The following is a 15,605-nucleotide window of genomic DNA, read 5'->3' as shown; positions in this document are numbered from 1 at the left end:
TGAGTACACTGAAAGAGTCTTTAAGTGTATCGCGGTTAGTGCATCATCGAGAGAATGCGTTGAGCTCCGGGAACGACGGAGTCGGGAGCTGTACTCTAGTGTATCGTAGAGAGCATCGCGAGTTGAAGCGTGGAGAGTCTTGATGTGAAGCTCCGGGAACGACCGAGCAGAGTCGGGAACTGTACTCTTTTGCTTTGCCGTGAAGCCGTGTCGCTGATTGCTACAGCGTGTCTACAGTAGTTCTTAGGCGACTGTAAAAACGTTATTTTAGAGCTGTACTGAGAACACTGACCAATAAAATGTGTTTTGACACTTCATCAAGTGCTATTGTCATTATTCACTCCAAATCATGACGAACCCCGTACATACGAACGTAAAGGAAGAAAAATAACATAACAATATTTTGAGCGCTGTTAGACCAATGAATAGTACCATCTGCTTTTGATGATAACGCACATTACAAAATATCGATCCAAAATATTATCGATAGAGTTTACGCTTATAATCAAGCGCCATTTTTTTTTTCAGTCAGTTCTTGCAATTTTACTAACTCCGACAAGCTGAAAAAAAAAAAAAAAAAAAAAAGTGTTCGCACCTCACTATCAGTACCAACATAAATCAGTTATATTGAAGCTATTGTAGAATATTATAGTTAAGGAATTATCTGTACAACCGATAGGCAACGCTTTTCCTTCCTAATAAGGTAATTCGCTGAAATTTCTAAAATCGTTTTTCTATTTTTCAGAATCAAGCGATCGAACAAGCATTTTTTTTTTTTTTTTTTTTTTTTCCTTTCAGAACATACAGACTCCCCGTGCACCACATATGTACAACACGGGGCTTACAGAAGTAAGTTAACTAGAACATTAAAGGTTACATGCATAAATAAACATTAAAAATTACATGCATAAATAAAGCGAACAAAAGCAGAGAACAGCAGTCTGGACTTCACGAAAACAGATAAGTTCACTGGCCAAGTCACTCCGAACATTTTCAAATCGTTCTGTAAGCATAATCTAGGGCCATCAAATGTAGGGCACGAGAAAATCAAATGTTCCACATCCTGAGGAACTCTTTTTGAACATTCGCATAAATTGTTTGATCGTAGATTAAAACGAAAAGCTATTTCCTATTATTTGCATTTGACTTAATCATAAAAAAACTGGGAAAATTTTGCAGCATTTTTTTTCTGTATTGAACTTTCTATGAATATTCTCAAGCGGTTATTTTATCGTAAATACCGAAATAAATACTAGCCTTTCTGTTTTCGTTTCTTTTTTTTTTTAATTATTCATTACTTATAACTTCATCTTCGAGCAGACGTTGCTTTATAGCTTCTTAAAACCTAAACAAAGAGCCCTGAAAAAACGCTTCTTCTATTCAATTGATTTGACAAATTAATTACCTTTAACCGTTCTAAATTTTATCTGATCCCTGATAATTCCCAGTAAAATTGTCTAAGGAAAAATGACTTAATTCTTTTAGTTTGTGTCATCAGCGCACTAGAGCAGAAATGCTCTTGAGAAAGAAGGATTACCGATATCGAATTCTGTGGCCTACATTTTAAAAAGCAAAGTTCATTAACATCAAACAACAATACTTTTTTATTAGCCCAAAGGAGCATTAGCCCAGAAGGGCTATTTGTCTCAAAATGGAATTTTCGTTGAATTATTATAAAGTCTGAACCACTTTTCAGATTGTTACCACCAAATATTATTGCCCTCTATTATATTTAAAGAAATTAAATAATGAAGAATTTGCATGAGTGTATGCATGTTTTTGGCATTGTGAAAAAACAACGGTACCTAGAGTCATCAAATTCTGAATAACGCGGTCTTCTACTCGAATATGGACATCTGGAAGCCGAGTTTTGAATTTTGAATTTGTTTTATTGTGCATTTCATATTTTCTAAAATTTTAACGAATTTTTGATTACCAAACTCAGTGATTTCAAAGCGAACAGTGGCAACACTGTACGAAAAAACATTTATTTTTATCTTCAGCGCGCGAGACTGTATCGGAAATTCTAAAAAATAACCGGTTTTTTAAATAATTTTTATCCCAAAGGAACATTAGCCCAAATGCTCTCGAAATGTAATATGTATGTTTCTAGAGCTCTTAAATGTGTATGTAAATGAAAAAACGCCCCTTTGGTCGGAATATAAAATCTCAAAGCTCAAAGTTGTTTTACTTTTTTCTGCTTATTTGTTTTAAATTGGTTTAACTCATCCGTTTTTTTTTTCACTTCATCCTCGATAAAATTAGAATACGTGTTACTGTGATTCGTACAAATTTCATTGTAGCAGTATATTTGAAACTTAGAGTAAAAATATATTTCAATATACAATGAATCGTCTTCCTATTTCATATAGTTTTCGAAATGTAAATACTAAAAATATAATTTTCTTTTTCACAATCCACAAAAATCTTAAAATAGTGAGGGGCCTACCAGCGGCCGAGCGGTAAAGCCGCTGAACACTGGTAGTTCGGTCCGAGGTTCGAATCCCGCGAACGGGCTGGCTGCATGGGTGTTTTCGTGGTTTTCCCCATGTGTAACGTGTATACGAGCCGGTTTCCCTTAGAAAGTCCTCCACGAAGGCATCCTTCCCTTTAGGCAGATAGCCCTCGAGGCTTTGCCGTAATTAAGTAACCTAACCTAACCTAACCTTAAAATAGTGATAATTAAAATATAACGTTTTTCTTTTGCAATTCATAAAAATCTTAAAATATTTCTAAATGAATGCATGGATGATAATCTACTTTTAAAATTTAATAGAAATGATATATTATTAATTTCTCCAAGCAAAAACAAATTTCTATGATAACCTGACACTTTTATTTAGTTCAAGCAAATTGCACTAAAATCCAGCCAATAGCGGCACAGCAAAATTTTATGTGTAACTGAACTAGAAACATGGTTAACTTATACATATTATAAAATCATTCCTATGGCATATTTCTCTCATATATTTTAGTGTGTACAGAAATATGAGACAAAATTTATAGCAACAAGAAGTTTATTTAGAATTTAACATAGTTGATAGATTTGCACCGGTCAAAAGTTCACATATATTACAGCATTATTCATATTTCAGATATCCACACAATTGAGATATTATTTACATGTGACATTGCATTAACTTAATATGAAAGTCAAAAATAATTTTTCGGTACATTCAATTATATTGTTACGTTTTTCACTTTCCTTCTGACACCAGCTGTTGCGTTATTTTCTTCCTTCACGTTCGTGTGGATTTGGAGGGAATAACGACGACACTTTATGAAATATCGAAACACACTTTATTTATCAATAATTGTCAGGAAAGCTCCAAAACACGTTTTACAGTCGTCGATGAACTACTATAAACACGCTGACACGATCAGCGACACAGCCTTCAGGTTATCAGGCTATCACGGTGGAGACAGCTTTCTGCAAAGCACTCGACTCTGCTTTCCGGAGTACAACTCCCGACTCTGCTTGGTCGTTCTCGGAACTCTACGTACTCTCGAGACTCTCCACGCTACAACTCGCGATGCACTAACCGCGACACACTAACAGACTCCTTCAGTGGACTCGCGACTCACTCGCACTCGCTGACCGGCTGTCAACTCGATCGTCGCCGCAGGGATTGACTCGCTAGACGAGACACACTCACTCGATGAGAGACGCACACTTCCTCTCGATGAAGCACACTTGCTGACTGCAGACCAGCACGGTTTATATAGCTTTCGGCTTGTGTTCGGGAACATTCTGGACTAAACCGGTAAGAATTCGTTCCAGAAGGTTTTTCAACCGTCCATGGTATACTGCCAATTTTGTCGCCAAATGGGCGATTTCTCGTCAAATATGGCAACCCTGCCTTCCTTTGCCATTTTATGGCATCCCTAAAACTGCTTTGCGGGGAAGCCATCTCACCGCGCTCGTACATTTCGTAACAATATTGTAAAGGAATATGTTTCAGTTCTGCACTAAATTATTTATAAAGCAGAGTATAATGACATTGCTAACATTTAGACAAAAAAAAAAAAAAGGAACACAACATTTTTGTACTGATGGATTGGCCATATAATTAAAAAAATTCTTGGCAAAAGATTGACATATCATTGTGATTGATTCAGCAGTAAAATATGGCTTATATATCAGTATATACATTGGAAATCATTCAAAAATTTTTACAAGCTCTTATTGTAAGATCTGTTTGTTTGCTTTGGAAAAGCTATCGTGAGTTGCGACTTTGTATGAGCTCTCTTGAACTGCACCTGAGAAAGAAAGTTTAAAGTATATCAACATTTTCTTCCTTTAAACTACAAAATGCCATGACCTCCATGATGGTAATGAAATTGATGGTGACCGTGTCCAATATGCTGCAAAAGTTTGACGACAGCCCCAGCCGCCAATATATTTAGAACATCTCCTACGCCATGCCCGTGATGACCCATGAAACCTAAGCACGGAGATGCTTCAGTTGTGTGGGTCCCACATGCTAGCAAAAAATTACACACACAGAGAAAACTGCCATGATTTTTTTCATAGCGAGCATTTTACGGAATATCGAAAAACACTTGAGCCTTCTCCAGAAAGAAAAACCTTTTAGCTGTGTGAGAAGGGTTCTCGTAAATCTGACTCTTCGAGAATATCGGTTGCAGAAAACCTTTATATATGTGAGGTCATGAAAGGAAAATGGAGCTATACTTCACTGAAGAGAATGAGTAAAGTTCAAATATTAGGCCAATTCCTGTGATTTAATGAAAGATCGACGGAACTGCAGTTATTCGGGAGATTAAATACTCTTCTTTCCTTCAGCTTCCTCTTTTAAGTAAATATTTTCCTTACGTTTACTGTGTATCAAAATCTAGTATATTTCGGTTTTAGTGTAAGCCTGTTAAATTCTGCATGACCACAGTAATGCTTAAAATTTTACTACCGCAAGAATGTATATGAATGGAAAATATCCAGCTTAAGTTGTTTAGGTTATTTGCCAATTTTTGTAATGAGGCTGGAAGTTGGAATTAACACTGTGTCGAATAAAAAGTGGAAAGGAAATATGTTTCAAGATAAACGTGGTAATAACTAAAAGACTTACACCTAGGAAAATTATATTATAGAGAACGAAACGGAAGTAGTGAATCTGGTAAAGACTTAAACTACTTAAATTATTAAATTAATGTGAAGTGTGAAGGATTTCAACCTCATCTATAGCTGCGCGCGAAGGGAAAGAGGAAAAAAAAAATTCCGGTTTCTTTCGTAGGATTCTGCAATTATTTTCCATTTAGAAAAATAAATGCATAAGAAAATTAAAAAAAAAAAAAAAAATTCTGAAATGTTTCAGATTTTAAATTACGTCCAAAGGGGCGTTTTTTAACATTTTGTGTGTTACCTTTCTTTATTAAATATCATGTTCCTCGCACTTAAACCATAAGATCCAGTGCAACAGCAATATCGCAAAATAGTTTTAAAACGAGCATATCTTTAGAATTTCCGATACAGAGACTCACGCGCTGGAGATAAAAATGTTTTTTTCTGCACAACGTTGCCATTGCTCGCTTTGAAATCCTTGAGTTTGTTAATCAAAAATTCGTCAAAGTTTTAAAAAATAGGAAATCGATCATAAAACAAATTTCAAATTTCAAATTTGGTCTTCCACATGCTCATATTCGTTGGAGGATTACGTTATTCAAAATTCGATGACTCTATGTACCGTTGTTTTATCACAATACGAGAAATATACATACATTTATGCAGATTTTTCATTATTTAATTTCTTCAAATATAATGCAGGACTCTAACATTTTGTGGCAACAGTTTGAAAAGTGAACCGACATTTATGAGTCCGACGCAAAATGCCAAAACGAAACTAATAGTCCTTCGGGATTCAAATCCCTTTGGACTAATAATTAATGTTAGTGAATTTAACGTAAATATGAGTGTAAATATGCAATTTATTTAAATAAATAATTTATTGGACTTAAATATGTGTTTCGAATAGCCTTTTATTGTAGCAATGCGTTTTACGTCTTCATATAAACATAAAATTCATGAATATACGACTACTAATAATAATTTTGAACTATCATCCGAATTTCATCAGAGAATTTATTACATAAGACTTCGTTTTGATTTCGAAAGGATATTCATCAGCAATTTATGCAACATAATAATGATAATTATACTCGTTACAGATTACTAAAATTAATAATTTAATTTTTTAATGCAATACAGAGTTTCATATGCTATAATTTTGCTTTCTTTACTTTTGTAATAGATAGTACTATAAGGTTTTTCTTCCGTCTCCTTTGCGTGCCTTCTTGGTGTAGTGGTCTGCACGCTGGCTCGTATTCCAGAGGTCCGCGGTTCTACTCCGGCGAAGGCTCATTTCTCATGACTCTTGCTTCTAAATAACCTAACAGCTCTACAGTACAATTAATTAATGTTTAGTGAATCCGTCACTGGTCAGATGCTTGGGCCTGCTAAAATATTAGCGCTCTCCACCCAAATAAAAGAAAAACTGCTGTTTCTGTTTTCATTTGTTAAAGAAATAATTCTCAATCATGTTCATTATTTCGCATTATGGTCATTACACATACAAGTGTGTTAATGGTAAAAATGAGGAAGCTTTCAATTAATGTTAAAAATACCGAATGTTAAAAATACCGAATTTTGCACATTGAAAAGTATAAAAATTGCACAGATGACGAAAATGACGAAATTACTAACATTTTAACTTGCTAAAATGCAAAAGATTAATTGCAAAAGATTACAAATACATTCTTTCCTTGCAGTTATTTAACTTAAAAAGGCGCTTTAATCAATTAAAATTGCTAAATCACATACAAGCTACCAATGTCAAGAATAAAACCCTGATGTATTCTTTCCATCCTTTATTCTTTCACTCTAGTCTGACCAATTAGCTTAGTCAATATCTCCATATCTCTAAAATTATAAGAACTGTATTTGCTATAAATACATCACTGTAATGAATTTGTGGGTAGTTAAAATTGCTTCGGGGGATGCACCCAGCCCGCGGGGATCCGGTTTGAGACAATGGGCCTAAGGCATAGGTTAGGAACTATTGAGGAAACTGATAGGGACATGAAAAAAGTCTAAAAACACGTACTGAACTACCAGCCCCCCACGGGATAGTGACTCTGACTGCTGGCCGTACTGAAGGGCCTGGGTTCGAATTCCGGGTAAGACATGGATGTTTGCGAATGTATAAACTCTGCGCAGCATGGGGAACTTTAACTATGCGTCAAGCCGAACGTCCTCTGGTGACGTTGGTGGCACGGAAAGAGGGGTGAGAGACCCTCGGACCCCTCCCTCCGAGGTGCGCCTCTTCAAAATTCAGGATGGAACTGAGAAAAGTCATACTTTTCTCGACAGGAGCAATCTTGCACTCCTTGGCTTGATTTCGTGCGCTTGTCCTAATTCTGCTGTCAGACAAGTGAGATTAGTCATAACAATATATTGAACTAGCAAAATGTTATAACCATATGTTAAAAGATAAATATTTAATTAAATATGCGTGTTTGTTGTTACTATTACAGTGAATGTTACGCTTTTAAACTGAAACCCTGTACTTCAACTAATTATTTTTTAAATTTTGTTACTCTGTAGTATATTTTTTCTCCCTATATGACTTATTGTTTTCTTGTTTTATCTTTTCAGGTAAGTCTTTCATGTTTTTCTTCATTGTGCTGACTGCGACAGTCATAGTTTAAATAAATCGATTCTTTGTGGAACACGCTATTGTTCAACGGTAGAAACGTTCACACAAAAATCTACCTATATTTTTATTATTTCTCTAGTTCTAGCGTAAAACACTTAACATTTTGCGTTACGCCCTTCCTAGAAATTCCTTTTACGACTTCTCTCTTCTAATGTATTCTGATCTCTTCTGAAGATTGTAGCATACTATATTTTCAAGTTCATATTTTCTTTTACTTCCACCGGCTTTCAGTTAAATTTTAATTTATTCCATAATTTATTTTCCTGATATGACTATTATTTGTCAATAATTATTGAGCTTCATCTATTCACCTCCCTTGCCATATTCAAACAGGCTGTTTAATTTACCGTTTCTCTCCCGGACCATCATTACCAGCTAAAATTAGTAGTTTAGCTTTGCATCTTCCGGCACTTATTTAGTATAACCTCTGTCTTTTCTTTGTTTTATAACTCGTTGCAACACTGGGATAAATCTATATGTAAAGAAAACTAGTGGAGTAATTTGCGGATAAATAAAAGCTGCAAAACTGTGATAGATTTTGAATATATATTTGCATACTTATCACACATATCTTGAGGAACTTTAAATAATAGATTATTTAAAGTTTGGTATCTTTACTGAATCTCTCCTTTTACCCCTTGCATTTCCTCGCCAGGATGAAAATTTAAAGTGAAGAGAGTATGAATACAGACGAATCTAGAAGTTTATTCAGGGAATGCTTTTACTAGTCAGCGCACGTTACTATTTTGTTCTTCTGTTGTTACGCTGAGTTGCTGATATGCCTTATTTATTAAGTATATCGCTGGATAGGTTTTTGAGTCGGCCTAGTTAGTCTTAAACCAAATTGTTAGTCCAGCCCTACTCTATATCTTTGAATTTACTGTTAAATTATTAAGTTCCACCGCAAGTGGTCGATGTTATGGTAAACACGAAGTATGTATATTTGTGTTAAGAGTTTGACGGATAATAAATGGTCTATTTTACCCTCCTTCTGTGCTGGTATTATCCACGGTTGTGCGAGAAGTCTCCAGGTTTCCTAGAAAGGGCATTTTACTTTATGATAGCGAAGAGAACAAGATCTTGCACGTTTTTTTAAAAGTATCTAGGCCCAGGCAGTGAAATTTGCCCACATCCTCCGATAGAGCTTATAAGGTATTTCTCCCGCCTTCTTAGCGTGCCTTTGTAGTGTAGTGGTCAGCACACTGGGCGCGTATTGCAGAGGTCCGTGGCTCGAGTCCCGGCGAAGGCGTTGCTCATTTCTACAAAAAATAGCTAATGTCTCTACAGTAGTGCCCGAACTAAACGGGTGGTGGATGCTGATTCTCCACACCCAGGATTGGTGACTGGGTCCCCTAAAAACCACAGTCGCCCTTTAAAAGGGGGGAGTATATAAAGTATTTCTCCCGCCTTCCTAGCATGCCTTCGTGGTGTGGTGGTCTGCACGCTGGGCGCGTATTCCAGAGATCCGTGGTTCGATTCCCGGCGAAAGAGTTGCTCATTTTTCAAGTGTCTTGCTTCCAATTTATCTAATAGCTCTACATCGGCGCCCACACTAAAAAGGTGGTGGATGAGAATTCTGCACCACCAGGATTTGGCGATTGGGTCTCCTAATCCCCAGTCGCCCTTTAAAAGGGGGAGTATATAAGTATTTCTCCCGCCTTCTTAGCGTGTTTTCGTGGTGTAGTGTTCTGCACGCTAAGCGCGTATTTGAGAGGTCCGTGGTTCGAATTCAGGGGAGTACATTGCTCATTTTTCAAGTCTGCTGCTTCCAAAAATTCCTTATGACAAGCTTAATAACCTCATGATCTCTTCCCCAGTGGATCAACTGTCCGTCGATGGCGAAATGAAATAAAATAAAATCAGTGTGTCTGTTAGCAGCATATTGCAACTCCTTATGAAATAAACCTAACATCTAAATACTGTTACATTTTGTCCGTATTTATATTCAAGAGTGCATATAAATTCTTTAAGCTTATTAGATCAATACTGAGGTATTTTTCAGCTTCTTGCGTAAGAGCTATACAATTAAACTTATATATTTTTTAATAATAAATTATCACATTTAAATTTTACGTTGTGCTACTTCTTCGTTGGATTCTTTCATGTTAAATTTAACATACTTCTAATCCTCTCCCAACTAAGACATTTTAAACTTATAGCAAATAACTAAAGACATCTGCGCATTTTATGAACAGCCATCGTTGCGTTTTAAAAATGCGCAAGAATATTTTTGATTCCAACGAATCATGATAAATATTTGTAACTTTCCCATTATTATACTTTCCCATAAATATTCCCATTATTTTCTGAATTTAACTAAATATGATCAAAAATGAATTTTCTCCCTTGTAAATGAACTTCAGAGAAATCTAATTTTTACTGGAAAAAAAAAAAAAAAAAAAGAAAAGAAAAGAAATCAACCAAGCGATACTTGATTGCTCAAAAAAATTTTCGATGTAACTTGCATTAAAAAATTACTTTCCTAAGTCCACTTTTTCTAAATTTTTACCTCCGCACATTGAGCAAACACTTAATTTTATCACGGCTACATCGACTTGAACCTAAAAATAAATACGTTTTCCATCTAAAGTTGATTTAAATTATTTCTCAGGCTAATACCTTTAAATTATTTTTTTATGAGAAAAAAGAATCACAGCTGTATACTTAAAATTTGTTAATTTTGTTAAACATTTTTCTTACAAAAATAAAAAAAATATTCATATATGTGTACTTTCTTGCTACTGATGAAATAATAAAAACTATTTTTCATTCTTTCGATTTGTTACGAACTAATTAAAATTTTCCGCGAGCATTTTCTGACGTATTGTTCTCTCTACATTCTTTTAATTCATAGGATGGTATTTTTCTTTCTAATAACCAGATAATTAAATTGCTGTTTTCCTCCCAAGCAGATGTTTATCGATTGAAAATAAAGGTAAAATATTATTAGAATTCTATTATATATGGGATTACTGGAAGAGAATTATTTTTAAAAATTGCGATATATGAAAAGTATGTAGCTTTTTAGAAGATAAAAACGTGACGTTAATTTTAAAGATTCAGTTTATTGTATAGAAATATGTTCTTCATTATGTTAAGAATAAATGAATTTCATTAATTTGATATTATTTCATTAAATTTAAGATGTGAATTTAGTATTATGTTAAATTAAACATTGTATTCACAATGATTTCGAACAAAAGCCTTATCCTTAGTCACTAACAATATAGGAAAACATTTTGCTTAAGTTATCTATTTGCTAATGTTTTGAAGTTAAAATGATCTTAGTGTTTATTATAATATAGTAAGTTTGGATATGTTACAGTTAAACCTTTATTCAGAAAATTACCCACACTTAAATTATCCAAACGGTGATTTTTAAATAAGATTTTGAAACTATTTTAATTCATTGCGAGCAGTTTTTCACCGCTTTTTAAACGTGCTGAAATTAAAAAGTAAATTTTTTATTGTTTTCTAAATGCATTTCATTTATCAGATACTTTCTCTCGTACATTTATTCTGAGAGTTTAATAGAATATTTAATTATACACAGCTATAATAACATCTATACTATTAAAATTAGTGCTCATCTATCTGTTTGTTTGTTTGTGACGTCATCTTCTCCGAAATGGCGAAGAGTTGAGTTTCGAGAGAGGTACTCCCAGATTCTAAAATCCGTGTGAAGCTATTTCAACCATTTCCATCTTCCTACGACTTTAATCTGCAGAGATATTAATTAAAAACTCTTAAAACGCTAAATTTCGCACTCCTTTGGTGGCAACACTTTCGTGCGCTGGAGATAAAATTATTTCGAAGTGTTGCTACTGCTCGCTTTCAAATCGTAGAGTTTCTTATTAAAAAATTTGGAAGTTTTACAAAATATGAAACAAAAATAGCATTGCAAAACATTAAGCATACTATTATTATATAAGGCCATGTTCTGACATTAAAGAAAGCACACGATTGGATGTGACGTCATTGCATGTCGAAAATGTTTCGTTGATGTCAGCCTTTTAAATAAATAGCTGCTTTTGGCAACTTTTTGTTTCAAGTTAGGATAATTGACATGATATTTTATTGCGATGTAAATTCTTTTACTGATATTGAGAAAAAGTTGTTATATTACATTAAATTTAAATCATGACGTCATGCGTATACGTATTTACCTAAGTGCCAAAAATTTTTGTTTCTTGGTTTGGCAACAAAAATTTATTTTCGAATTGCTTGTTTCTTGTAAAGAATGAACTGATTTCATTCATATTAAAATACTTTTATACATTTTCGTTTTATAGAACATACAAGTTTAGCTTTGGCCACAGTTCGCTCATCAGGCGGGGTTGCTTTCTGGTAAATTTTAAATGTGGAAAATGAGGAGATAAAACGAAGAATATCTATTTAAGAATAATCATAATTATATTAAAATACAGTATTAAAAAATTTGCTCTTATGCTGTGCTGTATTTCTACCAACCATCTTCGTTCGTCTGCTTATCAAATGAATAAGAACATTTATACATACTGTATATATTGGATGGCGTCAGTGATAAATATTGCTTAAAACATATTTTAACATTTCTCTACTAGTTGAAAAACTGTAGTAATATTCAAGAATTGATTAAACATATGAATTATATTTTACTTAAAAAATTAATTAGTCAAAACAAAAAAAATACAGAATTTTAATTATGAATTTATAATATTCATCACTTATTTATATTTTGCTAATTGAAAATCACAACTAATAATTATAATTTATTAAGTACTTTAATTATTTAATTCGTTCAAAAAATTCACAATAAGAAAATTATATATATATACGTATATATATTATTAAAATATTTTATTACAGTTTTAATTCGCTAAGTACTTATTAGGAACATTTCAATGACAATGAATCTTTTAAATTTCTACTTATTATTTTTTCTGGTTAGAACTTATGTTGCAAAATATCCTTAGAGTCTCTTACATCTATTATGTTATAACGTAGCATATATTAATTAAAAGGCCTGTCAAAAATACTTCTAGAATATTGCTAAACATATACGCATTTTAATATATGCATACTAAAATCACAGAATCCATTTCGAGTATTTCATACAGGATAACAATTTTGTACTTCAGTAAAAAGTTCTTGCATGTCGTTTACAGTTTTACATCTACTTATTAATTTGCTGTAAAAGGAAATTTAAACTTGATTAAAATTTCAAGTTCAGATGAGTGTAAATATTTCAATATTCACATTTTGGAGGACTCGTTGTGTCTCACAAGCGAAAACACCAAGAATTCTTTATGATAGATATTTCCTGTTGGCGCGATGTTCAGAATAAAAACACACTAATCTTAATGACAATTTCATTGCAGGTACCACATATATAAGTACGAAAACTGCAAATGCATGTTGGCACAGCTCATCCTAACGCAGTATCCTTTACGAAAGAAGGTAACGCAAGGCGAGTCTTTGTAGCAGAGCTGGAAGCATTTCTTCCAATTCCTTTAATTTTTTGCGGCTAAACGGAGAAGCAGAAGCCGCTTCAGTTGCACAGAAAACGGCAAAAATCACCATTATGCATATGGTGATATTAATAATTGTTGAACGATGCATGACGGCTATTCACACAACTCAGTCTCTAACTTCAGCTTCGTAACAGTGAGAAGCGAAACAAGTTTGCATTTTCTTATATAACAGCGAACACGAAAACGGAAATAGACTCTCTGCGAGATCAATTACTTCCCAGACGTATGTAAAAATAAAAAAATAGCGTATGAGGATATCCTCATTGAAGTATATCTATTACAGCAAATTTCAGAGAATTAAATGTCTAAAAATAAAAATTATTGGGTATAGATCTTATAATTTATCAGGATTTAAACCTACAGCTGGATAGATATCTCTTTCTCAAAACTAGGTTCATTTTTATTTAATTATTGAATGTAAGTGGAAGAATAAATATATTTAAATGACATTCGTTTGAACTTATTTCTTTTAATATTTCCTAGGTCGCGTGTTCGACTTTGTTAAGCCTTGCTTATTTAGAAATTCTGGCATCGTACAAATATGTACAGAACTTCAAAGATTTGAAATGTTTATTGCGTCAAACCAAATGATTTTTTACACATACAAAAAGTATTCCAAATTAATAAAGTCAAAAACGATGCTAACGTTTCGTCATAACATGGTTTGTTTCAAGACGAAGAATTCAATACGGGATGTTTATCTTGCGTACAATGCATATATACGTACAAGAGTTATTTTTGATGTAAGGTCCATTTTGCGATAAAATGAAAAATGTAACGCTTTTCAAACATTTATGTATAGTTGTCAAATTTTAACTCAAAGAGATGGTAGCCCAGAAGAGCTATTAGTCACAAAACGGCATTTTGCGTCGAAGCACTGTAAACGTCTGTGTCACTTTCCAGATTGTTGCCACCAAATATTATTGCAATGTATTATATTTAAGGAAACTAAATAATGAAGAATGTGCATGAATGTATGCATCTTTCTCGAAATGTGAAAAAACAACAATTATTTGCGCTATTATATTTCAACAAAAATATACAGTTTGACCGCTATCGAATGCAATTTAACGATGCTTTTGAGTGACATCTGTACGTAAAGGCAGAATTAAGGACTCATTTTTCAAAAAAAGCTTGTAAAATGGATTTAAAACGGATGCAGTAGAGATTTTTTCGTGACGTCTGTACGTACGCACGTATGTATGTATCTCGCGTAACTCAAAAACGAGTAGCTTCAGACAGTTCAGATTTTGTATATAGGACTGATATAACATGTAGTTGTGAACCTCGCTTTTTGGTTGCAAGCCGCTGCACCAAAGTATATATGTACACATTTTGTTACTCAGCTTGGTGAGTTCAGGTATTTTATTCTTATACGTAGGTAAATTGTGCATTTTTTACATTAAAAGTGATTGAATTATGATGTTTTTATGTTCCTGGGAAAGCGTTTATGTCTTTATTTAATCTGCATGCAATAGATGTAGAATTACTTTTGTACACCGAAAAATCAGCCTTCTTGCCCGCTGGCTGAAATGCTTGTTTTTGCGTGGAAACCCTAATTTTATCTGTATTTTTTTAATTATTTCAACTGTATTTTGCGGTTTATGTTTGTCAATATTTTTCAATTCTTATGAAGATATTTTGGGGTTTTATGTGTTTTCGTTTTGTTGCGAAGTGAGAACTGAATTAATTAAAAAAGAAATATATATCCAATTAAATTCGAGGAAATAACCTTTAAATGCAATGCAGCAAAAAATGTGTGTAATTTAATAGGCCGTACAAGGAAGTATTGTCGTGTCTATATGAGATCTTTATGTTATATATTAGAATGAAAATTAGATAATGCTTTACCTCAGCTGTCATGAAGATTGCATACTTAGAATACGTATTTCGGTTACCTATACATGCTATTTATTAACTACTGAAAGAAAATAATATAGTTTTCATTTATGGACTGAAATTATTAGTCTTTAGTAAATGATATTCCTTTAAATTTGCTTTTTGCATCATTCTGTATCGCAATTTAATTTATTCTGCGTTCCTTTGTTTGCAGAGAGTTGCCAACTACGTAGAAAAGAATTATCAGAATGCGATTAAATTTACTGCATAAATTTACAGCAATTAAGCAAGACGCTTTACAATGTTTACACAGCATGCTGTAGCTTTAGTGCTTAAAGCAATTAATTAAGCGCTCATATATTTGGAAATTAAATTGGTTTCGTAACAGACTGTATTGCCTACTGATATTTAACATACTTATCTTTTTAAAGCAACTCTTTGGCTAGCTGGGTAAACACCCAACCCAACGCAATATGTTTCTTTTTCGATTTCCAGTGTCGTAACGAGCTCGCTTTATAAGATTTCA

Source organism: Stegodyphus dumicola, chromosome 7, assembly GCF_044657685.1.
Source record: "Stegodyphus dumicola isolate Sdum_Otavi_A_Nest chromosome 7, ASM4465768v1".
NCBI lineage: Eukaryota > Metazoa > Arthropoda > Arachnida > Araneae > Eresidae > Stegodyphus > Stegodyphus dumicola.
Note: the sequence above shows the minus strand (reverse complement) of the source record.